This window comes from Mytilus californianus, unplaced genomic scaffold (genome assembly GCF_021869535.1).
Source record: "Mytilus californianus isolate M0D057914Y unplaced genomic scaffold, xbMytCali1.0.p SCAF_6, whole genome shotgun sequence".
Classification (NCBI taxonomy): Eukaryota; Metazoa; Mollusca; class Bivalvia; order Mytilida; family Mytilidae; genus Mytilus; species Mytilus californianus.
Window position 1 is genome coordinate 77,621,763 of NW_026262712.1, and position 25,863 is coordinate 77,647,625.

General features: G+C 32.7%; 1 protein-coding gene across 1 annotated transcript in view; it reads left to right on the top strand.

The window, feature by feature from the left end:
* LOC127706327 (uncharacterized) overlaps positions 1-25,863 on the top strand; it is a 207,329-nt gene that overhangs the window by 36,569 nt on the left and 144,897 nt on the right. The gene's annotated exons all lie outside the window — the stretch shown is intronic.

The following is a 25,863-nucleotide window of genomic DNA, read 5'->3' on the forward strand; positions in this document are numbered from 1 at the left end:
TCCCCATTATGATATATTCCAAAAACAAACTAATGTTAGTACGTCTCGGTGAAGACCATTTTATGTCGTTGCAGTCTACATGTATAAAGTGGATGATAGAATAAAACAGACAAAATACGTCTGATTTTCACAGTAGTATTTATAATTATGATTTTATGAAATAATTAATTCAATATAAGCCCAAAAATAATCGACAATTCTAATATGACGCTCTTCTTTCGCTTTAAGTCACGTAAGTCTACTTCCAATGAAACATGGGTTACACTTGACAACTGAATTTGTAAGGACTAAAATTGTAATGTCTGCGTCAGTTGCCCGTCATGAAATTCAATAAAGTCTTTTAAAAAGTGAGTTTTGATAAAAAAAAAGTTTAGCTTATTAAAACAGAATACCACATGCTAATTTTTACGGTGATGTTGTTTATAAGAATTTTCTAATGTCAAAGGTAGATCGTCATATAAATGTTTTTTGGATTTAAACCACTTAGAAATGATACATATTTTTTTGTAAGACTAGTTTCTGTTAAGATTATTTTGTACAAAGTAAAGAGTTTAAATCAAGTATCCTGTCATTTAAATTTTCTTCTCCTCTCCTGACACACAATAATCACATGTAGGCTGTAAAATCGGAAATATTTTTTATAATTTAAAACTACTAGCTATATATATAGTAAATGTTAACATGAAAGAAAATTCTTACAAATACAAACACTTATCTGTGTTCACTAGGATGACTTATAATAACTAGTATTTGTCAAGCCTAAGGGTAATTAACAATCAGATAAAATTTAAAACAAATCAAACACAGTTTTGTTACTGTAAACATATTTTATTAAAGAAATCGTTATAATATATAGCTACAAGGGTAAAGACATAAATACGAAATATACAAAAGATTCAATAATTGGGATTAGGAAACAAGAGCAGTGCTCTTATATAAATCCGTCTCCCTAATTTCGAAAATAAAATTACAAGCTATGAATACATGCTGAATAGCAAACGAATAAATATGTAACAAAATACAGTCAATAATTACAAGAACAAAAGGAAAATTCATAAGAAAAAAATATATAGCAAAGGAAAGGGGTGAAAGGCGTTTTTAAAAAATGAGAGTGTTATTAAAGAATGAAACAATATTTTTTATATAGGGGAGGAGTGATTAATTAGAATTATTTGATTGTGGATGTGAATCGGTTACTACTTATTATAAAGTTTTGCACAGCTTTGAATATCAGTATGTTTTGTTCTACTGTGAGTCTATCGGAGCCAAAAAGTAAGACATTAGTGGAATTTTTGATTGGAATCTGAAGGTTGTGAATGTGTCTTTGGCGAGGTACATTGAGTATTTTGCATTTTAATAAATAGTGTTCCGTTGTTTCAGGGTCTCCACAAACACACTTTGGGGATTGTATCAAGTTTCTGACAAAGAGGTGTTTGTTGAGTCCACTACAGTTCATTCTTATTCTCGCATGATATATTTGACCGGATCTGGAACCACAATAATAAAATACCGGCTTAATTTCTCGGTTACTTTTTAAATTATTTTTGAAGGTGAGAAGGGACGGACTATTTTGTATTTCAATTGTCTGTGAGTTCCAGGATTTTACTGTTGATGAGAGAAAATAGTTAGAGTATAATGTTGTTCTAGATGCAATAGGTTGAAAATCATTCGCATTACGCGTATTATATTCATGTATATTACGGAACCGTTCAGGTGAAGTATTATTAAGACAAGATGGAGTAATATTGTTAGACATTTTGTACAAATATGTAAGTTTGTGGGCCTCCCGTCTACCCTTTAGTTTTTCCCATCCCGTTTCCTTATAAAGTAAATTAATAGATGTTAACCGTGTTCCTCCAGTCACAATCCTTGCAGCCTCTATTTGGACGCTTTCTATTTTATGAACTAAAATCAATGTAGATGTATCCCAAACTACATCAGCATATTCAAGAACCGGCCTTATATAAGAAAAATAAAGTTGTTCTAAAGTTTTTCTGTTTAAAATGAATTTAAATTTTCTAAGTATATTTAAGCGGGAATAAGCTTTTTTAACCATCATATTGATATGCTTGTGCCAATTACCGTCGTTTGACAGTATCACACCAAGATGCTTGTGTTCATTTACAGAGATTAAAGGAAAATTATTCATGAAAAGCTGTGGATGAAATGTTTTTTTCAGTTTCCGGGATATGGTCATGCTCTCAGTTTTATTTGCATTAAAATTAACCAACCACTTCTCAGACCAGTAGTGAATTTTCTTTAAATCTTCATTTAACTTTTATGCATCCTTTACTGGATTTTCTACTATAAGATACAGACTTGTGTCATCTGCAAACAGTTTTATTTCTGACTGAATTTCAGCTACAATATCATTAATAAATATATAAAAGAAGAGAGGACCAATGATTGATCCCTGAGGAACACCGGCATTAATGTCTCGCCATCCTGACGTTTTATTGTTAATAACCACTCGTTGCTTCCTGTCTCTTAAGTAGTCTTTGACCCAGTGAAGCAACTGACCTGATATACCAATTGCTTCTAATTTACGAATCAACCCCTTATGCCAAACTCTATCAAAAGCTTTACTTATATCACAAAATATAACCCGAATTTCCTTACCCGCATCTAAAGCCCTCCCAAATTCGTTTGTCAAATATAATAATTGATTGATAGTGGAGTCACCAGGTGTAAATCCTGACTGGTTGTCCGTCAAAATATCATTTTCAAGTAAGTAATTGTAAATATGCTTATATTCACATCTTTCCATAACTTTACCGAGAACACTTATCAGGGAAATCGGTCTATAATTTGATACTTCCGTAGAAGAATTTTTTTTGAAAACAGGAATAACATTGGCAAGTTTCAAGTCACCTGGGAAACCTACCAACAGAAATAGACATGTTAAATAATTTACAAAAAGGACGTTTAACAATATTACTCGCTTCTTTCAATAACCGAGGACTTACGCAATCGGGCCCAATAGCTTTCGTGTCTAAATTTAACAATATGTCCTCAACATCTTTTTCTGTAATTTCTATTACCATAATTAGGTCATAGTACAAGTTTTACTTTTGGCAAGCAAATAAGGTCATTGTAATTGGGATCTTAGTTTACCGTTGACGTATAGTTAAATTAAGTTTATAAGTGGACAATGGCATTATGAATTTGAGTTTTTTGCCGGTATTCAACATATCATAATCACGTATAAAAAGAAAGAAAAAAAAATTAAATAATTAGGTCTCATACCATGCAAATAACTGACTAAACGCTGTTAATATTGATAAACTTAAGATACTGTACATATAGATAAGGATTAAAATACAAGGTTGCTCAAGTGAATAGTAAGTCACAATAATTTTACTGTTTAAATGCAGTCAATCTCAAAGTTAATGAAGATTTTATAAGTGTTAATAAGTTGGATTCATAAGCATGCCGACTGAGAGATACCCGTAATCCAGTTTTGCTTGATAACTGCTCCGTTAAAGTCATGTGCAGTGTTGATATAATACACTGTGCCATTTTTATCTTTCAAGTAGATCTTGCCGTTGACAGTCCAGCATTGTGTAGCACCTTTTTGTTTGGTAAGGCATCTGGTATATGGTAGTACAATCTGTTCCTATATTTGGTCAGGTCTTCGTTGATGTAGACATTTTTATAATTCCTTGACGATTTGAGGTGTTTTCGACATCTCAGGATTCTTATCTTTGTGTTTGGATTAATAACCCGTACCATGATTTGTCGTGGTTGTTTCTTAGATCTCGTGTTGTTGTTATCATATGGTTGTTCCGTTTCTGAGGTGATGAATTCAGCTGATGTTTCGGAACTTTCTGCAGCATCGTCTGTATCTGAGTCGGACAGCGACAGTTGAGCAGATACGTGTTGTTCGGACGTATTGGCATGATCAGGTTTATTACATAGAGCCATGTCTATAGATTCAGGCACTGGAATAGATTTAGCAGTATCAGATTTGTTTCTTTTTGCGTCGGGTTGTTCTGGTGGCGTAGGATTGCTCGTACGTTCCTGGCGCTTTTCAAAATTTGGTGTTTGTGACATTTATCAAGAATGCAAATCAACATAAATCTTTTATGTATATTATGTATGTAATGTGTTGTGAGTATCTACAGAGTCAATGTTTTTAAAGTATTGTTCATTGATCAATTATTTTAACACTTACTAAGGTCCATGAGTGAAACTCACACAAGTCCAACAATAACAAATTCCAACATAGAATAAACACGATAAGTCCTTTGTTTTCACCAATTTAAAGTAATTTCTGTCAGATTATATCACATAAAGATACCACATTGATAATTTTACTTTCTCCTAAACTCCAGAGGAGGAGGAAAACTATTATTTTTACATATTTTATCTCTCTGCTAAAATACTGCGGCTATCCACCGGAGCATGCGTACATAAAAAAAAATTAAAAAAAAAATCGTTAAACATCTGAACTTTATGGCATTACAAGACCTCTGAATGATATAAAGCTTAATCTGTTATTTCAATATAACAAGAAATTGTCATTTCATTTTTATTTGTCATATCTTATACATTTGTTTGGAATAGGCGGTTGTGAAAACCATGGCCTACAAAATGATTATATTCAGTGTACGGAGTTGCTTTATTACAGTTGGGATCAGTTCTAACCTCTCGTCAGAGTTGTCAAAATAATATGTTGTAAACAGTTCCAGAAAAGTTCTACATTAGAAGAGGTCTGTGTTAGAACTATTCAAGGATAGAGCTGTCAGAATCTGTTCTAGGTACTACTGAGAATATTTATGAATGAAGTTTACCAGAGCAGCTATCTTGTCGTGATTTACAAAACGGGAACAGTAAGGGGGATTTCCCCTGCAAGTCATATTTTAGACATAGAGGATTAAATAAAAAAACAGTCTTGGGTGTAACACAATTTGGGAGAAAACAATATTTAACATGGTGTATTCCAATAAATAGTAATACGTCTCTATAAACTGCCGACAGTTATGGGCTATTGTTGAGCACTGATTTTAGACCCCTCTGAACTATGTAAGATCCAGCTTCGGACTAGAACAAGACAACTTCTGTCTTCCCCTCGTAGGTAGGCTGGAATCAATTCACTTACCACCCGAATTTACTCAGTCAAGACCGAATAATTATACCACCATACGATTACGTGTCCGTGTGACGATTTATTAAACTTTCGAACAATTTATCTTTAGAGACAGTTTGTGAACATTCGAACATTTGAACTTTAGAAACATTCTTGACTTTTTAATTACATAATGAATTTTATTTATTTATTAACTGACTTCGTTATAGTTTAAGCTCTTATATTTCTTGAATTTATGTTTATAATTAATGTTTAATCAAAAATATTTTCATTTGTATATGAAATCATATAAACCCGAAGGCAAATATAATACAAGCCCAAACGAAAAAATATAAACAAGTCTAAATTGAAAACAACGTTGAATGAATGAATGATCTTTATTCTCATAAACCAAATACATAGTTACAGAGAAGAAATATTACAATAATAACAAATGTTGAATATAGCATGTGTGAAATACAAATTAATGTTAATTAATATTATAAATATATATTTGGACAAAAGATAAATAAATATACAATAGTTGTTTTAACCAGGAGGAAAGCCTTTCACAGAAATACATTTAATAAATCTACAGAGTTTCTCAAGTTCAACACAATTTCGATTTGAGTATACTTGTTTAAATTTTATAACTTTTACATTAGATTTACAGTATTGCGGTAAATATTTGTTTCTATCGTCTTTGAAAAAATTACAAGACATAATATAATGGTATTCGTCACCGATGTCAACTGAGTCGCAAAGGTGACACAATCTATCAGATCTTGGTAATGGTATGTTGTGCCACCTTCCGTCTCAATTGGCAGACGGTGATTTCCACATCTAAATTTACATATTAAGGTTATTAATAAATTGAATGGTAGCACTGACAAATAGTGTTCAAATTTAAAAACATTTTTATACAATCTATAACATAAACCCTTTGGCGAATTGTTCATTTCTGATGACCATTCTTGAGTGAACTGGTCTCTTAATCTTTGCTGAACACTTAATACAACCCAACGATTCTGAAATACAAAAGGACTTTGCCATACATTTGACATTCCACAGTTATTAAAAATGTTCTTTATATAAGATAACCATTCATTTTCATAACCATAATTATTGAGATTAACATATAACAGATTATATAATAAACATTGTATTTTGCTCTCTTTTCCTTCTTGTAAGCGACACCAGATACTAATCATAGTGACTTGACGGTAACTGAAATAGGGTATCTTCCCAGCTCACCATACATCATAAAATTTGGGGTTGAATTTTTTAGACGTAATATATGCTTGCAAAAACGCAATTGAACTCTCTCAAGAATATCTAAATTTTCGAATCCCCATATTTCGCACCCATATGTTAATATAAGAACAATAGCCTTATCAAACATATCTAGTTGGCACTCGATCGACAAATTATTAAGTCTGGATTTTTTTATTACAGCATACATTGCTTTGATCGCCTGGTCACGTAGACATTTTCTGGTGGAAAGAAATGAGCCACTTCTAGAAAATATAATACCAAGATATTTATAGCTACTGACTATCTCAATTTCATTTCCATCTATATTAAATATCAAGTTTCGAGGTTTTCTACCTCTTGAAAATACCATAATTTTCGTTTTATTGATGTTAATTTTTAGTTTCCACTCTTTACAATACTCTGAAAAATTATCCAACATACATTGTAAGTCATGGCTAGATTCCGCAAGTAGTATTGTATCATCTGCATACAATAATAGAAAAAGTTTAAAATATACAAAAAGTTCGTTCTCAATATCAAGTGTAACAGACTGAATTCCATCAATATTAGAATTTTCTAAAAATTCTTGTAGATCATTTAGATATAGTGAAAAAAGCAGAGGAGAAAGATTTTCTCCTTGTCTAACGCCTGTTTCACAGGCAAAGATATCAGAGACTTCTTAATTATGAACAATTCTAGAATTGACATCATCATACATGTTTTTAATAATTCTTAGAAATTTTCCGTTTACATGGTACAATATCAGTTTAAAAAATAATGAATTTCGATGTATAAAATCAAAAGCTTTTTCAAAATCGACAAATACACAAAAGAGTTTTTTCTTTTTCACCCGTAGTAATTCAAATAAAGCATATAATGAAAAAATATGATCCGTTGTGGAATAACCTTGGTTTTCATTTAGGATATTATAATTTTCAATAAAATCACCAAGTCTATCGTTAAGAATAGACGTGAAAACTTTCCCTAGACAAGACAAAAGTGTAATAGGCCTATAATTTTTGGCGTCCAATTTGCTCCCCTTGTTTTTGAAAATAGGTATTACGTTTCCAATAAGCCAAGCCTCAGGCAAGATTCCCGTATCAAATACAATATTAAACAAATGTACATAAATATCAACCATACAATCAAGAGAAGAAGAAATATATTCATTAATCACTTGGTCTTCACCCGGTGATTTATTATTTTTAGCCTTTTTCACGGCTTTCATAATTTCTTCCCGTGTAATTGGGCAATTCAAATTTTCATTCACCGTGTCAGAATGTATATCGTTTTCTATCAAAAACTCGTTTTCGAACTTATTTTTGTTTAAGTCCTTGAAAAAATCAAATAAATTTTGCAGAGAAATATTGCTTTTCTCTCTTGTTCTACCTCTATTGAACAATTTCCAAAATTCTTTTGGATTCTTTGTTTTTAATTCCTCATTTCAGTATTATATTTTTTTATATTTACATCCATAACTTTTTTATAGTGTAATTCACTCTGTCTGAGTCTTACTTTAAGAATGTTCGACCCATAATGTTTGTATAACCTCTGAGATTTTCTAAATTCTCGTTGGGCTGTTTTACAGTCCTTATTATACCATTCTTTATTAAACTGGTTCTTTGAGCACTTAAACATAATTTTATTAAATGTTGAAGTTCCGAATGTTGCCTTAGCAGACTCGGTTAAAGTATCTCAAATATCAGTAACAATGTTATTCACATCATATTTAGTAACATTATTTACATCATTTACATATGCAGACAATCTATTACATATATCATCAACTTTATCTCTATCTATATTATTCTTATAGTCATTACTTTTTTTATTTTTCCACTTATTAACCTTTTTCATCACCACAGCAAAATGTTTTGGTTAACAAGTTGTCTTTTGTTTCATCATTTGTATACAATTGTAAAGACAATGGATAATGTACATCCGAAAAAAGTTTACAAAACTGTAACACTTAAAATTTACAAATTTTGTATAGAAAGTGAGAAGAACTCAACACATAATCAATAATGCTAGAATTTCTACTAGTTGGGTTACTTCAAACGTTCAAACCTATGATTGCGTTGGATAAAAACCGCAATTTTTATACGTGTGCATGCAAAACACAAACAACATTTTCCAAAAAACCAAATGAGTGAAAAAGTATATTTTAACAAAACGCATTTGACTAGCAGGTCGAACAACTGGTGTTCTTAAACCCTGCTGACTGCCATTGGCGATTGCCAAATAAACGGATCACAAGTTGTAACAAAACAGATCTTATTATTAAATTATTACCAAACAGAAAACAATCAACTTGCGGAAAAGATGGTATACCGCAAACATGAGGTGCAAAAATTTATACACCATATCCGGATTTCGACAATTAATGTCTCTTCAGTGATGTTAGGAATAGAAACGGTTTTTGGAAGGCCATATAATTTACCTCAATTTAGGATACACTCTTAAATTTTGAAGAGTCGAAATAGGATGAACGGATCATACATAAACCCGAAGGCAAATATAATACAAGCCCAAACGAAAAATTATAAATAAGTCTAAATTGAAAACAACGTTTAAATCTATGATTGCGTTGGATAAAAACCGCAATTTTTATACGTCTGCATGCAAAACAAATTTCTTGGTAGAGGTGTCTAAATACAACACAAACAACATTTGCTAAAAGACCAAATGAGTGAAAAAGTATATTCAAACAAAACGCATTTAACTAACAGGTCGTACAACGGATGTTCTTAAACCCTGCTGACTGCCATTGGCGATTGCCAAATAAACGGATCACAAGATGTAACAAAATGGATCTTTATTATTAATTTAAAACACTGGACACTTTTAATTTGCAAAACACTCATTTGCAAATCCGCCGCCGCCTCTCCTTACCGCTACAGTGTCGTGTATATAACCAAAATGTGCGGAATTACATGGGATTCAATAAATTCATTGCTTTTCTGCTGTTATTATTATATATATTTTGTAATTTGATTTAGAAAAACATGGGATTTTCAATATCCCATGGGATAAGGCAAATCCCATGGGATTGACCATTATCCCATGGGATTTTGGTTAAATCCCATAGGATTTTTTGGGGTCCCATGGGATAATTGCAGTCCCATGGGACAAAAAAAATCCCATGGGACTATAATTATCCCATGGGATTTTTAATATCCCATGGGACAAAATAAAATCCTATGGGATTCAAATTATAAATATACAGTAATGTGTATGTTACAATGAATTCTGTTTGGTAGTAAATTGTTTTAAGATGAATCTTTTTGGTTGTATATCTTTTTTCCTTGGAAATGTTAATGCAATTATATTGTTCTATAACTGTTCAAAACTAAACTTTTAAACAACAAAGCAGATAATGTAAGTATCAATATATGTTTATTTATGAATTCTAGAATACTTTTTTGAAACACAATTTTTTCCCATTTGAAATCAATGAAAACTCTTTTATTAGGCTTAACATACTAGTAGCTTTTTACATAAATCTATTTTTTTCAGGATATCCCTCCACCCAAAAAATTATTAGTTTCTTATCATCCAGCATTGTGTGATCGTAATGTATAGTCCACTTTTTGGCCATTCAGCACAGAACATTGTCATTATTGTGGTTTTAATATCTTTTGACTTGAGATATTTAATAGAACTTCAATTCATTGACTGAGTGATGAAATAATAACTGATCTGACTTTTGTCTTTGAATATATTCTGGTCTTGTTTCTGTGTTTTCTCCTTTTATTCTAAGTGATGAATTTCAATCCTTCTGAAAAAAGAACCAATAAAATCTGAAGTTATGGATAATAAAAAATTGTTTGCATACATGTAGCAATAACATATGATTTTCAATAAAAATAGCTATGCGGTATGGATTTTACTGATTGTTGAAGGTTGTCCAGTGTCATCAGTTGCTAACCTCCTACATCCTTTGGTCTCTGATGGAGAGTTGTCAAATTAGCAATATACCATATCTTCCTATTCTAATATTATATAACAATCAATTTATGTATTCTTCTTTATAACATTTGGGTATTTTCCCCAGTTATATATATATATATAGATCAATGTTAAAACTTTAGGCAATTACAATAACATTCCATTTTTCACAAGAATTTGCAATATATTATACAAAACACCAACAATAGAAACAGCACTTATTTAGGCTTCTGAAGTTCTGAAAGAGTTCCACTTGTGTTTTATTTCAATGAGAAAATACCTTGAATTCTTTGGACATGTTGGAAATTATAACATTGATACAAAAAATTATTTTGGTTTTTTTTTTTATTTTTGTGTTGTTCGGTTGCTGCCTTTTTTTTATATATGGTTATACATATATCCTAAATCTTCTTTTTTTAATACTTAATTATTAATAGTAAAAATGGGATATTTTTTATTTTGATAATCTCAAAACATTTTTATTCTATCAAATAACTTATTCCAAGTTCACAAAACACCAATGTGTCAGATATTAATTTTAAGACATGTATAAACATGATCAACAAGCAGTTGACAGGATGTCATGCAAAAATCTCACTAATATTAAACTTTCACAAAAACTCCATACTCAGCGAGTACTATTAAAGTTCTTAGTACAGGACAAATTCCTAGTACAGGACACCATGCCTGGCAAACACTAGCATGTGTCAATGTCTAGTCAATCATGTAATCAGGCTCAAAACCTTAGTTTGGCACTGAATTTAAAAGTTCACCACATAATGAACATGTGTATGAAATTCAACTTCATGGTAAGCTATGTACCTTAACCTAAAACTTTAACCTAAGAATGTACTATAATTTCACATTATGACATTTCTATGTTCAGTGATCCATAAAATCAGGGTAAAACAGTAAATGTGGTGTATAATGTATAAACAAGAGTGCACACGCTGAAATGTTGCGCCTTCTTTACTTATCGTTGATATCATGTTGATAGTCCTAAATATAAAGCTTTACTACAACTATCACATAAACTCAACATGATCCAAGAAAATGAATTCAAGGTCATATAAACCCGACAAGAAATACATGTACACCTTACAATCATTCAATATACTAAATACAGTTGACCTATTGCTTATAGTTTCTAAGAAGCAGATTTAGCCAAGAAAACTAAACATTGACCAATGAACCATGGAAATGAGGTGAAGGTCAGATGAACCATGCCAGGCAGACATGTACAGCTTACAATCCTTCCATACAACACATTTAGTTGACCTATTGCTTATAGATTAAGAAAAACAGACCAAAACACAAAAACTTAACACTGAGCAATAAACCGTGAAGATGAGGTCAAGGTCAAATAAAACCTGCAAGACTGACATGTACATCATAAAATGTTTCCATACACCAAATATAGTTGACCTATTGCATTTAGTATTAGAAAAAGACCAAAACTCAAAAATTTAACTTTGACTACTGAACCACGAAAATGAGGTCAAGGTCAGATGACACCTGCCAGCTAGACATGTACACCTTACAATCATTCCATACACCAAATATAGTAGACCTATTGCATACAGTATAAGAAAAACAGACCAAAACACAAAAACTTAACTATAACCACTGAAACAAGAAAATGAGGTCAAGGTCAGATGACACCTGCCAGTTGGTCATGTACACCTTACAGTCCTTCCATACACCGAATATACTAGACCTATTGCTTATAGTATCTGAGATATGGACTTGACCACCAAAACTTAACCTTAAATATAAAAAAGAAGATGTGGTATGATTGCCAATGAGACAACTCTCCACAAGAGACCAAATGACACAGAAATTAACAACTATAGGTCACTGTACGGCCTTCAACAATGAGCAAAGCCCATACCGCACAGTCAGCTATAGAAGGCCCCGAAATGACAATGTAAAACAATTCAAACGAGAAAACTAACGGCCTAATTTATGTACAAAAAATGAACGAAAAACAAATATGTAACACATATGCAAACGACAACCACTGAATTACAGGCTCTGACTTGGGACAGGCACATACATACAGAATGTGGTGGGGTTAAACATGTTAGCGGGATCCCAACCCTCCCCCTAACCTGCGATAGTGGTGTAACAGTACAACATAAGAACGAACTATAACAAGAGTGCACACGCTGAAATGTCTCGCCTTCTTTACTTACCATTGATTTTATGTTGATAGTCCTAAATATAAAGCTTTACTACAAGTAACACATAAACTTAACATGATCCAAGAAAATGAGGTCAAGGTCAGATAAACCAAACGAGAAATACATGTACACCTTACAATCATTCAATAAACCAAACATAGTTGACCTATTGCTTATAGTTTCTAAGAAACAGTCTTAACCAAGTAAACTTAACATTGACCAATGAACCATGAAAATGAGGTCAAGGTCAGATGATACCTGCCAGACAGACATATACAGCTTACAATCCTTCCATACAACAAATATAGTTGATCTATTGCTTATAGTTGAAGAACAGCAGACCAAAACACAAAAACTTAACACTGAGAAATGAACCGTGAAAATGAGGTCAAGGTCAAATAAAACCTGCGAGACTGACATGTACGTCATAAAATATTTCCATACACCAAATATAGTTGACCTATTGCATATAGTATTAGAAAAAAAGACCAAAACTCAAAAACTTAACTTTGACCACTGAACCATGAAAATGAGGTCAAGGTCAGATGACACCTACCAGTTGGACATGTACACCTTACAATCATTCCATATACCAAATATAGTAGACCTACTGCTTATAGTATCTGATATATGGACTTGACCACCAAAACTTAACCTTGTTCACTGATCCATGAAATGAGGTCGAGGTCAAATGAAAATTGTCAGACAGGCATTAGGATCTTGCAAGGTACGCACATACTAAATATAGTTATCCTATTACTCATAATAAGAAAGAAATTAACATTACAAAAAATGTTGACTTTTTTTTTTCAAGTAGTCACTGAACCATGAAAATGAGGTCAAGGACAATGGACATATGACAGACGGAAACTTTGTAACATAAGGCATCTATATACAAAGTATGAAGCATCCAGGTCTTCTAGCTTCTAAAATATAAAGCTTTTAAGAAGTTAGCTTACGCCGCCGCCGGATCACTATCCCTATGTCGAGCTGTCGCAGGCTCGACAAAAATCAGTTGAAAGAGGCTTAACTCATCAGATGGATAAAAATACAAATACAACAAATACAAGTGGACGTGGTACTTGTACATCCAAACATCAAAAAGACACTAAGTACAGATCAGAGAGTACTCGCAGTTACTGACAGCTAGTTCAAAGCCACTAACAACTAATAAAAAAAATCATGCATCTAAGACTAAGTTCTTGTTCACTGATCCATGAAATGAGGTCTAGGTCAAGTGAAAACTCCCTGACAAGCATGAGGACCTTGCAAGGTACGCACATACCAAATATAGTTATCCTATTACTCATAATAAGAGAGAAATTAACATTACAAAAAATCTGAACTTTTTTTTCAAGTAGTCACTGAACCATGAAAATGAGGTCAAGGATAATGGACATTTGACAGACAGAATTCTTATCATGAGGCATCTATATACAAAGTATGAAGCATCCAGGTCTTCCACCTTCCAAAATATAAAGCTTTTAGGAAGTTAGCTAACGCCTCAGCTGTAGCCGCCTCCAGATCACTATCTCTATGTCGAGCTTTCTGCGACAAAAGTCGCAGGCTCAACAAAAATACATGAACATTTTAAAGTACTAAATTTTGAGTATATACATGTAAAACCATAAGTTACTAACTGAAGTTCATGGTGAACTGTAACCAAAAACTTTTAAGTGAATACAATTTAGAGAAAGACAGATGGATGCACAAACACTATCAAAACAGAGAATAAAACTTACCAAACAAGATGTTTTACATTTATCCTTCAGAAGCAGGAAAATTGAAGTGTTTCTTTTCTTTCTCTGCCCTCCATGATATAAACTTCAAATTCATTCATGCAAAATATGAAAATCTGCAAAAGTAGGGCCTTGTACCTCAGCTTATCCACATTTTGACTTTGAACTGCATTGTTCTTTTCATCTTGCTGGCAACCTAAACATAAAAAAAAATGATAAACACATAATTCTGAAATAACTTCATGTATTTATTTTTGTTGGTACAAACAATTTTTTCCAACTTTAAACGAAAACATAATCACAAACTAGAGGCTCTAAAGAGCCTGTGTCGCTCACCTTGGTCTATGTGCATATTAAACAAAGGACACAGATGGATTCATGACAAAATTGTGTTTTGGTGATGGTAATGTGTTTGTAGATCTTACTTTACTGAACATTCTTGCTGCTTACAATTATCTCTATCTATAATGAACTTGGCCAAGTAGTTACAATGGAAAATATTTTGTAAAAATTTACAAAAATTTACAAAAATTATGAAAATTGACTATAAAGGACAATAACTCCTTAAGGGGTCAATTGACAATTTTGGTCATGTTGACTTATTTGTAGATCTTACTTTGCTGTACATTATTGCTTTTTACAGTTTATCTCTATTCATAATAATATTCAAGATAATAACCAAAAGCGGCAAAATTTCCTTAAAATTACCAATTCAGGGGCAGCAACCCAATAACGGGTTGTCCGATTCATCTGAAAATTTCAGGGCAGATAGATCTTGACCTAATGAACAATTTTACCCCCATGTCAGATTTGCTCTAAATGCTTTTGTTTCAGAGATATAAGCCAAAATCTACATTTTACCCCTATGTTCTATTTTTAGCTATGGCTGCCATCTTGGTTGATTGGCCGGGTCATCGGAGACATTTTTTAAACTAGATACCCCAATGATGATTGTGGCCAAGTTTGGTTTAATTTGGCCAAGTAGTTTCAGAGGAGAAGATTTTTGTAAAAGTTAACGACGACGGACGCCAAGTGATGAGAAAAGCTCACTTGGCCCTTTGGGCTAGGTGAGCTAAAAAGGACATCATACTAACCTCCGAAATAATTAAACAAATCAAAATTAATACTTGATTAAGATCTTGTCATAAATGTATAGCATGGATACCTCTTATTTTTGAAGACCATATGTCTATTGCATACTTATATTCCTTTGTACAAGAGTATGCATATTAATATTAAAGATTGATTCTGAGGACTTTAAAATCAAAGAGGAAGTGCCATTATCCCCTGAATTCATTACACTATACAATGCCATAAGGCTACTCCAAGTTGTATGCCAATCTTTAACATGTTAAATTAGCATGATTAATTTAAGTTTCATAACTCCATGTGGACACTGAGAGAATCTTGCAATACTGTTTATTCTGATTTTCAGAACTTATTGTGAGGTTTTTATTAATGCGACTGAGAGCTGTATTGAATTCTTATATCTGATTCTATGGGAGAGCAGACATTATACCCATGTAGGTGGTTTTAAAAAAAGCTTACGACTTAGTTGTACCATAAGCATGGAAAAACAATTCAGCAGTTTCACAAAAAAACTTACAAATAATATTGATAGTAATCAAGTCATGTACAATACAGTATAGAGGGGCCTGATGGGTTATTTTCGTTCTTCGTGATCGGCGCATTTTCGCTATCGTGATCCGTTTTTTTACAGATTTTTTTTTTTTATATTTTCGTGATCCGTGATCATGGAAATTTATTTTCTGTGAATCGTGATTGACAAAAAAATCAACTCGTGAATCGTGATGAGACCCCTCCATCAGGCCCCTCAGTATACTTACGATTACTTGTAAGTCTTTTTTTTTGTAAAACCGACTCAAGTATACTTATAATCAATCTTAGTTGTAAGTATTTTTGTGAAATTGACTCCTGGAGTCCTTATTTATTTTTATAATATACAGTGGCCTGGGCCCCCAAGCCCCCCCCCCCCCCCCCCCCCCCCTTTCCCCCTGGATCAGCCTATGATATATGTTTATATATCTCTATGATATGCCATTTCAATTCAAATGTGTATTAAATAAAACTTTACAGTAGAAAAGTAATGGATAGTTATTCATTTGGGAATTTTTTCAAATTCACAGCATGCCGGTGCCTGTGTTCAAAGTGGTGGGTTTTCAGATTCTTTTCATCACCCTCGTTGTATTGCGGAATAACGATTTAGGCAAATTGAGAAAAACATCATGTCTGTGGTTGATAATAGTGTGTGTGCATTAATTTTCTATACCTTCTTATTTAATATTTTTTTCAATTTTGAGTACTGACGGCAAGTGTTGTAACGTATTGGTAGTCTAGAGGCCAATGACAATGTGCTATTTACAAGTGCGATCGAGGAATGCAGGGGAAAGAAACTTATCAATTATGTTTATTCTTAAGACAAAAATGAGCCGCCGTAAAAAGAACCGAGTCGAGGAGGTTACTGACACGTAATAGGGCAGAGACATATATACACATATGTGTATATATGTCTCTGTAATAGGGTCATCCCCTCGAGAACATTAACTAGTACATTGATAATTTACTATGCAATCAGTATCCCGAAAAAAACGTATGGATGCAAAACGCTTTAGACGTTACGCACGATACTGGTGATACCTGACATTACATTAAAATAACGTCGAAATACACTTTTTGACTGACGTTTTATCCCAGTCGCTTGTTGTTAAACGAACGTATGAATTTATGTTTGTCACGATTGTCCCCCCATTCGTTTTTACCTCTTTAAAGCATTCCCTACATGTACATGTATATATTTTCATATAGGCAGTGTCTGCGCGTACCCGCATGCGGGTACGAATAGTCAAATTGCCATTCATAGGCTACGCGTACCCACATCCGGTTTTATAATAAAATGCCATCCGATCGGGAATGAAACGTGAAATATATACGGAATTTGTCGCAATTAGTGAATAAATTGATTAAAACTACTTACAATTTTTATAAATATTTATATATAGGTAAGTGAACAGTTTTTCTCAGTAAATAAATATTCTTAAAATGGAAGAGTGATATACACGTGGGGAAGACGAAAGAAGAGAATCATGCGAATGGATATGTATCAAATGTCAAAAAAACCTACACGATCAGGACTCTTTGGCCTGTGATTGTTGTTTGGACTGGCAATTTTGAAATATGTGACAAAACAATCATAATGGGTATGTAAATTTTGTTCCAAATCTTAATTAGTTTCATGAATCTTTTATAATTGGTTTAATTTGACATTATTACTTCTTTAATTTTTATATAGACACCCAAGCTCTAATTTTAGTCGTTTTAATAAGATATTTTAAAATTTCAGTTTCTGTTTTACATTTTACTAAAAGATTATTTTTAAATCTCATATGGGTATTTTTCAAAATCAGTTAAATTTTATTCTTTAAATTTGCATTTACATTTTATAATAGTATTAATTTTTATCATGTTTTACTATTACAGGGACTGTACAGTTTCATTTTCCATCAGTGTGCATTTAATTTGCAATGTTTATCATGTATCATTATCTAATAAATACAATTTGAAAATATTATTTTTCATACTCTTCACTCGTTCTACACGAAATCCCCATATTATCGATAATTTTCGTATATATTTCACGTTTCATTCCCGATCCGATGGCATTTTATTATAAAACCGGATGTGGGTACGCGTAGCCTATGAATGGCAATTTGACTATTCGTACCCGCATGCGGGTACGCGCAGACACTGCCTTTCATATATTATTGGTTTCTATAAATACTGTTTCTTTATAGGGATAAATACTGATTAATAAATTTCTAGCATTTTATTTCATTATTACATTCTAAAACATTTAAATGTGTTTCTTTTGTGATTCGAATGACATTGTTTGCGGTTACTTCCGAACAAATATAGACCACTGACGCAGCAGGTACAACCGCTTTCCTGTTTACAAGACGATATTGAAAAGGCGAGTTCGTTTTGTTGTAATATAGACCACGAAACACAGGTGTTCCCGCAGGGAGTAAAGATCCCCAAGAATCCGTTGTGTCAATGCGTAACGTTTCCATGCTTTTCTCTACTTTCAGCATGTAGTACTCCTCCTCATCGTCGTCAGTATATAACGCAACTAATTGACCCACCGAAACTAATTCTTGCAAAGACACTTGTTCATTTTCTTCATTTTCTTGTGCATCCGCTCTGTATTCTCGCTTCATTTCCCATTCAGTATAACCACCAGTTTTTATCGAATTAGAACACTGGTCATACATGTGATGACAACAGTTTACACAGAAACAAGACAATTCACTGATATTTATCAATCCTTTAGCAGAATCACGACTAGCTCTTACTTGGTGAAGAGATCGAATGCTAGGCACCGGCTTAAAAGACAGTCTGTTGTCACGGTGATTCGTTTCCGCATATCGGAATATTCTTCTCTTACAATGTGACCTCGGTAGTGTTAGAAATGAATTCGCGTATTCATAGAGATCTTTTGCTGTCCTTATCTGAGTCTGTCCGCGTAAAATGGCACAGTCGGCTTGTCTCTTAATAATTCCTCCAGCAGCGTCTTGTGGTCCTGAAATGCACAGATAAGTTTTTTATGTCAACTGCATGACATTGGACCTTACCATTTTACCGCGTTCAAGGTTTATGAGTTTTATAATAGTAACAATACCGAAAGTCACGAGAAATATAAGAGATACATTGAATACCCTACAGCGACTGCCAAGATGAAGAACAGAAATAAAAGCCCTGTTCCTTGATACAACGTATTTATTTTTGTGTCAGGTGTAATTTAGTCCGACGCACATGTTTTATCAAAATACATTTATTTCAAATTCGATATAATAAAAAAAACATGTAAAAAAAAAACTTTCTAGAATAATGTTTTCAAACATTAACCCATAATGTGACGGATTGAAAGAAAACAGTTTACCGATAATGTGAATACCCGACCGCTTTTAAAATATTTACATTTTACACAAATAACTCATAAAAATTAAATCAAAAGCTAAATAATATGTATTCCATTGTACTCGAAAATGTGAGAAAAATCATTAAATCTGTGTCCAAGATATCTAGCGTAGAGACTGACAGACGGACTGACATTCAACTGTATTTAAAGGCAATCATAGTAGTAAGTTCGAGGATAATAAACTAAATTATTATAAATACCTTTTGCATGGGAAGTTTCGAAGAAATTTCTTGTGAAATGTTGATATCCAAAGTCGTCGCTTGTTTGACTAATATCTCCGAAACAGTGTCTGCTCTTATACTGGGCTGCACACCCGTCAGTAAACTAGTGCATAGTTTCTACTGAATATGAAATCGACTGTAAATATTCCGTTATATAATTTTGGACTTGGTGAACAAAGTATTGATCATGAACTAAGTCTGGGCTTATAACGAAAAATTGTTCCGTGATAATTTCAGGAAAGTCTTCTGAACTATCAACACCATCGTATTCTAGCAATGCATGTCTATGTAGAATAGTAACATGGACCGACACTTCGGTTTTTTGAAAGTAAGCACTTTGAATCTCAGTAAGCTCGGAACACCTGTAATTTTCACTAAAGTCATGCACACAAACACATTGCTTTTCTGGGAGATTTCTAACAAGATTTTGAAATTGTTCATTTTGCCATGTAGCTCTGTGCTGATGCACTGGAAAAGTTTCAATTAGTTTTCTGAAATATGAAAACAATTCACCAACTTGACTTTCTTTTTTCACGAGCATTAGTTTCTTTATGGTTTTGTTCCCTTTAACATTAACGCTTACATTTTCAAACTTTTCCCACTTTACAAATTCCGCAGTGTCAGATACATCAAGTTCACAAGGCAGAAAATTCAAGATTTTAACTCCACAATCGGAACAGTTTCTTTTAAGGCACTGTAAATTGTGTGAACCATCAACTTTTTCGCATAATGTTGCATTAACGACATCAGATATTGAATCGTACACAGGAGTAGAATAGCATTCATTCGGTTCATTTTCTATCAAAAGTTTCTTTCGGAATTCCATACACGATTTAAAGACAGTTTTAAATTCTACATGGTACTTGCAGCAACATGTTTGTCTATCCTTAGGTCGGACGGGTCGCACAAAGTAGGGTTTGCACCTTTCGAACATTCTTTGAGCTATTTTAATAGAGGGGTTTTCTCCGATAAAATCCAAATACACATCGGTCTGTGTTTTTCTAGTATGTGTGTCATGTGGCTTGAATAAGTTTTCGGACCAATGCGGACCCTTTTGATATCTGCCTTGATACCAGTCGGACAAGAAATACCAGGCTTACACCAGAACTCATAAATACGTTTCTTCGTGTCAGGTGTTATTGCATCTGATCTAGTTTTTCTATTTGTGTAAGTCCAGCTTGATTTTTCAGATTTAAGTATTCTTGTTCTAATTGCATGACCACGGCTAACTCTTCTTACCGGTAATCCCAATTTCCTAGCCAGTTTCTTTTTGCATTTATTGTCACTGATTTTTTCACCACTTACTGATGAAATAATAACATTCATCGTTTTCAAAGAGTCATCCGATCTTTTCCTCTTACAGTTGTCAATAACTGTTTTTAAATCTTCCGTCAAGGCTTTTGATGTTTTGTGTTCTTCTATTTCCTCTGGCGAAGAAATCACTTCAGAAGATTGCAGTTTTCTCACAGTCGGCGAGTTCGAATTTTGCAAGTATGCGACCATGGTTGTCACCCGCCTGTCTGGGCTCTTTGGTAGGGCCAGTTTCAGTTTCTTCAATGCCCGATGTTTTTCTGTTCTATTCTCGAAAGTATTTCGCATATTTAAATCCTCGTTTTGTCTTTGATCATTGATATTTTCTTCACGTTTTCTCTTTCTATATTTCCGTTTTCTCTCCGTTTCTTTGACCCGTCTCATTTGTTCTTTCTCTTGTTTCTCTCTATGTTGTCTTTGGCGTACTGCCTCATCTGATAAAGCATACTCGTTTTCCTTTAGAATTCTATTTCTGTAATAAGATTCAAGCTTTTGTTCTCGTCGCTTTTGAAGCTTTTCTTGTTTGTACCGTTCAAGTCCTTCCTTAGATGACATCCTTTTTTTTTCACTGAAATAATTATGAAAGTTTTATTATATAATTTATTTTAGATACGATTAGGACAGATTTACGATGACAAAAAATAAATACAAATACAAACACTTGCAGATAATCTTGAATAGTTAAATAATATCCGATTGATTTTCACAGATAATGTAATCTTCAAATTATTAGGAGCGAATTTGTTTCTCGCTTCTGAATAGACTAATTTATCTATTCAAATCAGGGGCCCTCGAAAGGCCATACAATGCATACATTAATCAATTTGACAATTATCAACAACAAAAAACGTCTGTAACGTTACGTGTAACTTTCAAAAACGGAGTTCCATGTATGTGACATTTTATTGGACATGCGGTTTTGTTTGTAATTTGTGCAAACCTGGGCGCATTGTCATGTTTCAAGGCTCAAAATGCGAAGAAAGGTTTGTACTTTTTAAAGCGGTAAATAGAATTAAGGAAATATTCAATAACACAAATTAATTTAATCTCATTCGACGGATTAGTGCCGGAAATTGTGTGAAAACTGTACTTGTGACAAATTCTTGGACATGAGAAAAATTCCGACCTGTGTAAACCGACGTAACAACAAAGAAAAAAAATAAATGATTTAAAAGGCGAGTCTTTGTACAAAATAATGATACCAATATTGATTAACTTACCAGTATTCTGTTCATAAAAATCAAGTCCGTAAGTTCGGCTAAAATATTTCCCTGCTTGTGGGACACTTTTTAATAATTCTGATATGATTTGCATATCTATAAATACTTGAAACGGATTGGTCAATTAGAAAATTTTACCATGGTTTACACTTCGATAAACCATGTTTCCGAAACTACTTTCGTACCATCTATTCATGCGCGATACACATGCATATGCAGGGAGTCCGGGATTTTCAGCAAATTGAGATTGAAAAACAAAAACATAACAGTTTTTTTCTATTTTAATGTTAACAAAAAAAAAATAGTGCATTAAAGCTTTGAAAATGCATAAAATTAAAATTCATGAAAAATTCCGCGAAATGTCATGAATGATTTAGCGCATTTACGTCATGGCAAAACACGACGTCATACAAATGAAAACTTTCAAGCGAAAGATTATTTCGTTACTTGTACGCTTCAAATTCGGATAATATCTCATTAAAATGCAGTTTTCGAGGTAGGTGCTATTTCATTTTAGATTCTGTTGCATTTATCGAACATTTACGGATTTTAGAAATTCAATATGGCGGCTAACTCCTTAGTTACGACATGTGCATTTGATGGTAGTAGCCATCAAACAAAAAATCTTAACTAAAAATAGCGAATGTTTGACTGAAGAATTATAAGGATTAAACACATTTTTTCTAGAGGTTATTGATGTGTAAACCGGGGCTCTTACTCACAAACTTAACATAAAAGTCCTTCGGACTTTTATTCAGTTTGTGAGTTAATCGCCCCGGTTTACACATCAATAACCTCTAGAAAAAATGTGTTTAATCCTATAATATCTCATTCAGGGGCCCATTGCTTCGCTTCTAGTACTGGTTGTGTTCAAATTTTTTGACGTCACAATGCTATGACGTTGAACGTTGCACTGCCCGAAAATGGTGACTTTTGGTGAAAAAATCACCAATCTTCAGCACATTTTGCCCAAATATCGGCATCTATTTGTAACGCGGGACAGGAGAAAAATGACGTTATTTTTTTAAAATCGTGTTCGGTTTATTCACATACACTTGTATTAAAATGTCATTCAAGACTTAAAATAAATTCCCAAGACATTCAGCTTTATTTTGATGTAAAATTTATATGTTTTCCAGTAGCAACGACAATATAGTGACCAATTGTTGCTTGTGACCAGTTCCGTGCGTAACGTCTTAGTGGTTTCGGCTGACTACTAATACGTGCACTTTGTCTCAAAATATCCCGGATAGTTGTTTCATTACCAATCATACCACATCTCCTTATTTTTATATATACGAAAGCTTTTATTCATATTTTTTGGTGTATTAATGAATGTGTAAAGATGCATTTTAAAATACAGCACAAGAGATGCAGATTATATAAAACTAGCTTATAAGTCGACTGACAACGCCATGGCAAAAACTTAAAAACGACCAAATGACGGACGACAGTCTATAAATCTTAACTATAACATACAAAACGCAAACATTTAAAACACATAAGAAGTACCCAGACAGTCAAATAGAAATTAAAAGAATAAATAATTTGTAAAGATTTTCAAGGATTTGTATAGTCTCACTATACAAATCCTTGGCCTACAGCTATATTTTCTTATCATCTAACAGTAAAAATAGGTTCTGGTATTATGTGATAAGTCTTTTTTTTATGCAGACCCAGTTTCATTGATACCTTGAACTTAAAGTGGTTTTATGCATATCAGCCCAGATTATGTGTGTAATTTTATTAAACAATTCAACAATACACGTTCTAAACAGGTTAAATTCAATTTACAAATTCAGATCTACTGGCATTCAACACCCAATTACTTACTTGCTGTATATTGCTAACTTTGATTGTATATTGTCAATCCCTCAACATCGTGAATACGCCATGCGAGGTGTTGGCTATGTTTGATACAGGGCGGCGGCTTCGAAGCGTAGAAACAATCCAGGTAAATGAAAGTGTAAAATTTTGTTGTTGAAAATTTTAAATACTAAATTCCTAAATTTGTACTTAACTCCGTTCTACGGGTAACATGGTTGTTTGATATGAAAATAGGATAAATAGCATCCGGAAAAATTATCACATTATAAGTATTCGTAAATGGATATGAAAAAAACTTTACAAGGAATATGTATTGGAAAACGGACAGAAAGTCGCAGTACAAAAGTTTAAATTAATTATTTTACAATTGTTTAAATATATGAGAGAAAGTTCTTGACGAATTGACTTTTTTTATAGATAAATGTATTTAGTTGAGGAAATGATTAATTCGCCTTCAAATAGTTTTTTTTTATCAATAACTTATAAAAAGGAGACATTTTTGACAGCCTGAAGCCAGTTAATTACCAAACCACTTTGGCAGATTGTTTCCTTAACAATCAATGTTCAATATTAATATTCAAAAATAAATTTTATTCATAAGTCCGTTTCCTTTTAAAAATGTAGTGTATTCAGAAAAAAATACTGAAACGTTTTTTAAAATTAAGTTTATTCAAAGAAAAAAATATCCCAAAACTGAATCGTGACTTTTTACTTGATACTTTTTGTTGTACGTTCTAAGTGTCAATCCTAGCAAACACAAATTTGGAAATAAAATCGATTACAATGTAATTTTATAGAAGGAAAAAGGGGGGTTAATGAACAAATTATTACTCTACACACACATACTTCTAAAAAGATTTGCATTTGTAATCTGTCTATAGATAATGTTAAATTATTTCAAGAGTTTCAATTAATTTAGGAGAAAAAAAAGATTATAAACAGTTTAGTTTTCGACGCCTACTACTGCAAAAAATAGTGATTCTTTTTGTAGATTTGGTACTTCAGTTTTGACTCAAAATTTCCTATTGAAATTGTTAGATGCCAAATATTTAGGCGAGGATTGTATTTGTACTTTATGTAATTGTGATGATATTGGCGACGCGATTCAATATATTTACAGCAAGGATTTGTACAATTCCTTGATTATAGAATGTTCGGCAATAGACGAAAGTAGACAAATCTTATTTAAACGGGGTTTTGATCTCCAGGGACGCCACATTTTACATCGAATAAGATCTATATTTTTTAACGTTTTCAAATGAGATAACTTGAATTGAAAATTTCCCGACTATGTGAAGATTTCTTATATTTCTAAATGGCTTCAATTTTTACATACAAAACGAAAAATTTATGTATTTTTATAATTTTTCCAAGGAAACGTTTTTTTGTTTTTTTTTTGACAAAGTTTACTTGTATGTGTTTATAACCATCACCAATCAGTCCTAATTATTAAAGATCATACGACCTATTCAAAATGATGATTGGTATTGAATATGATCATCGGTCATGCATGACGTTTCCCATGCAATTAACTTCTTTAAGGTTGGGTTGATTTTATCAAAACCAAAATTATAAGATCAAAAATTAAATTATCTATCGAATGTATACCCTCAGCGCTCACTAAAACATATGTATGTCCTGAGTGACTTTTTATGTCCTGTCTGCACTCAGGAGGTCCTGAGCGGTTTTTAGACGTACCGTTAATTTATAGACATATGCATTTGAAGCTGTACTTAATTATGTACATTATCTATAGGTATACATGTATCAGACAAAAAGACTTTCCAATGAACTTAGTTCTAGTTATCTGAGGTCCTAGTCACAGGCAATTGTCTCAGAAAAAAATTTCCTATATACTTTTAATGTTATATTAAAGTATATAGGAAACAAAATTCTGAGACAAGTGCCTGTGGTCCTAGTGTGAAATAAATCCACTGGGAATTGGCCTTTTTAAAACACATCTATATATACGTTTTCTCAAGGGTTTGTACATGTAAAGTGAAATTATGTTTACTCAATGCGTAGTTACAATAGACAATAGACAATATTTATTAGCACAAACACATTTACATTAAATGGTTATGGCATACAGTATT